General features: G+C 44.8%; 1 pseudogene; it reads right to left on the reverse strand.

Annotated features, from left to right (window-relative positions):
* LOC121568429 lies at window positions 1-2,698 on the reverse strand (annotated as a pseudogene).
* Window positions 2,699-3,643: the final 945 nt, after the last annotated feature.

Genomic DNA, 3,643 nt, shown 5'->3' on the forward strand with positions numbered 1-3,643 from the left:
TCACTCCTTCATACACACGTTGCACCTGCCTACGTTGAGGCACTGTTGCCACTCCTCTTTGAGCGTGCCCTGTGACGTTGAGGGGCTAAGCGGTCCATCGGCGCCCACCCTGGTCAACCAGAAGCTGTAGATGTTGGCGAAGTAGTGGCGTGCCCTGGCATTCCACGAACGGCTGGGCACGGAAGTCCCTCAGGCAGCTTCCTGATGATGTCAGAGACTGGCCACCACCCTCATCACCGGCCCCTGTGTGCTACAATACACACACACACACGTGTTACAACTGTTACAACAAAACACACACACAAACACGCATGCACACACATACACACAGACATGCAGAGACACACGCAAACACACACACACCTAAACTCACTCACCACCCACAGACTCCTCCAGTTGGGGGAGACAGAAGGGGTTGCTGTTTTCCTGGCTGTGAACTGCCACAGCAGGGGAGGGGGCCTTCATACACCACGCTGCGGCTGATGTGCTGCTGGGTGTCCTGGCCCGCCACAGGCATCATGGGCACTGTCGCTGTGGTGGACAGCCATTAGGACTTGTCATTGCGGCTGGCGTAGTCACACATGCCCATGTTACAGTAGGAGTAAGTCATGGTGCTGAAGAGACGCATACATGACCCGGCCTGACCTAGTAAGATGAAAACACATGCTAGGTTACCGGTTACAATCGTTCACAGACAAACACACACAATATTGTAGACCAACGTACCGAGGTCCTGTGTGTGGGCTTTCTCTTGGCCCTCCAGGTACAGCAGACTGTCCACAGTTGTGTCGTGTCTGCTGGACAGGAAGGGAGCGTGTCTGATTGGCTGTGCATCACAAACAGAAAGCCAGAGTTAAAGGTGGTGGTGAGGCCTGGGCTGCCGGCATCTCCCGATGGGCCTGGGGCTCCTACAATGACAGACAGTCAGAGACAAAGAGAAAAAGCAGGCAGGGACAGTCAGAAAACATGGATATATGAGAGATATTTAGCTACCCTTAATGGGAGCATTATAGTGAATAATTGTTTTGCTTTTGTAAAGGAATGTGATTCAATCAATCAATTGAATGAATTTACAAACAATGAAGTAAAACAGCCGTAACCCGCGTTAACTGACAAACGCATAGCTTATCATTGCTTTTGTTTAGGTGCTATAGGAGGTGTAACTGCTGTCAAATCGGTGAGCAGAGCTTCTCTTGTGGTCATTGTCACGAAACCACACGTCCATATATCCCACCCGCGTTAAAAGTTCAGAGCGAGAAAGTGTAGGCTATATCAAAATAATTACACTCAAATTGAAAATTGAGGCGTCACTACAGATCCGGGTTAGATCTCGGGCTGTGTCGCAGCTGGCCGCGACCGGGAGACCCATGAGGCGATGCACAATTGGCCCAGTGTCGTCCGGGTTAGGGGAGGGTTTGGCCGGCCGGGATGTCCTTGTCCCATCGCGCTCTAGCGACTCCTGTGGCGGGCAGGGCACATGCATACTGACACGGTCGCCTGTTGTACAGTGTTTCCTCCGACACATTGGTGCGGCTGGCTACCGGGTTAAGCGAGCAGTGTGTCAAGAAGCAGTGCGGCTTGGCAGGGTCGTGTTTACGGAGGAAACATGGCTCTCGACCTTCGCGTCTCCCGAGTCTGTATGGGAGTTGCAGCGATGGGACAAGACTGTAACTACCAATTGGATATCACGAAATTGGGGAGAAAAAGTGGTAAAATAAATACACAAAAAAATACAAAATACAAAAAGAACACCGAATTGAAATGCCATTCATGAGAGGGTTGCTAGGAGGGAGCCTCTGCTGTCAAAAAAGAACCAAACTGCCCGTCTTACCAGAGACCACCTGGACAAACCTGAAGGTTTCTGGAAGTCCATTCTCTGGACCGATGAGTCCAAATCTGTATATGCATATTCGTCTCAGTTTCAGCACCAATTGGTAGATTAAACAAATACTCTTGATGTAGATTATTTCGGATGAATCTACCTACTTCATAAAAAACTGGTTTGGAGAGCCTTTACGCACAAAATACACTGAACAAAAATATAAACGCAACATGTAAAGTGCTGGTCCCATGTTTCATGAGCTGAAATAAAAGATCCCAAAAATGTTCCATACGAACAAAAAGCTTATTTCTCTAAAATGTTCTGCACAAATTTGTTTACATCCCTGTTGGTGAGCATTTTATCCTTTGTCAAGATAATCCATCCACCTGACAGGTGTGGCATATCAAGAAGCTGATTCAACAGCATGATCTTTACACAGATGCACCTTGTGCAGGGGACAATAAAAGGCCACTCTAAAATGTGCCATTTTGTCACACAACACAATGCCACAGATATCTCAAATTTTGAGGAAGCATGCAAATTGCATGCTAACTGCAGGAATGTCCACCAGAGTTGTTTATAGAGAATTTATTGTTAATTTCTCTACCATTAATTGTCGTTTTAGAGAATATGGCAGTACGTCCAACTGGCCTCACAACCGCAGACCACGTGTAACCACGCCAGCCCAGGACCTCCACATCCGGCTTCTTCACCTGCGGGATCGTTAAAGGGCGGAGGTGGGGTTGCTGAGGAGTATTTCTGTCTGTAATAAAGTCCTTTTGTGGGGAAAAACTAATTGATTGGCTGGGCCTGGCTCTACAGTGGGTGGACCTGGCTCCCAAGTGGGTGGGCCTATGCCCTCCCAGGCCCACCCATCGCTGTGCCCCTGCACAGTCATGTTAAATCCATAGATTAGGACCTAATGAATTTATTTCAATTGACTGATTTCCTTATTTGAACTGTAACTCATCTTTGAAATTGTTGCATGTTGCGTTTATATTTTTGTTCAGTATATATTAGTGAATCATTTCCCACTGAGCACACCACATCATTTCAACCTGGATAATTTAGTAATATTTGGTTGAGACGTTAATCAATGAGATTACAACCTATATTCTCCCACTCAAAAAGACAGCCAAAAGTTAGTTAGTTGTATTTCCAATGTGTTATCACTATGCTTTCAACCATCTGAAAAGCACAACTAAATTCCAATGGAAAAACAATGTCTGATTATTGGTTTAGTGTCACCCAAATGTTATTCACTGCGCTTTCAACCATTTTAAAGCATTGCAAAATTCAAATGGGAATACAATGTCAGATGTTTTGTTTAGCTATTTATACAACATATTCATATTATCACTGTGCTTCATCTAATAGCAGAACCAAATTACCTGGATTGCATTTGAGATTACATTAAAAGTGCATGGTGCAAGTGATCAATGCCGTTCGAGATTCTGCACAGATTATTACAGCAATTGTGAAGATCTCCACAGACCTGCGACGACCTATGCATGCTATCTTGAATATGCACGCTTTATATGATTACTTAAGAAGAAATGTAAAGTTACAGTAACCCCAAAATGTGGCCATGGATGTGTTACTAATTTTAAGGTTGTATGTTACATTAGTTTGTAAGATAGCCTTAACTTTAGGCTGTTTACTGTATTACAAAATAATGTGAATTGTGTTTGGTTGACAATGCAACCAAATATCAACATTTGAAGGAGATTTATCTTCTGCTTGGATACTTCCATCTGTGCCACTGACTAAGTCAAATCAAACTTTAAATGCACTTTAAATACAATGTGATTTGATTTAGTC

The sequence above is a fragment of the Coregonus clupeaformis genome, chromosome 6, assembly GCF_020615455.1.
Source record: "Coregonus clupeaformis isolate EN_2021a chromosome 6, ASM2061545v1, whole genome shotgun sequence".
Lineage (NCBI taxonomy): Eukaryota > Metazoa > Chordata > Actinopteri > Salmoniformes > Salmonidae > Coregonus > Coregonus clupeaformis.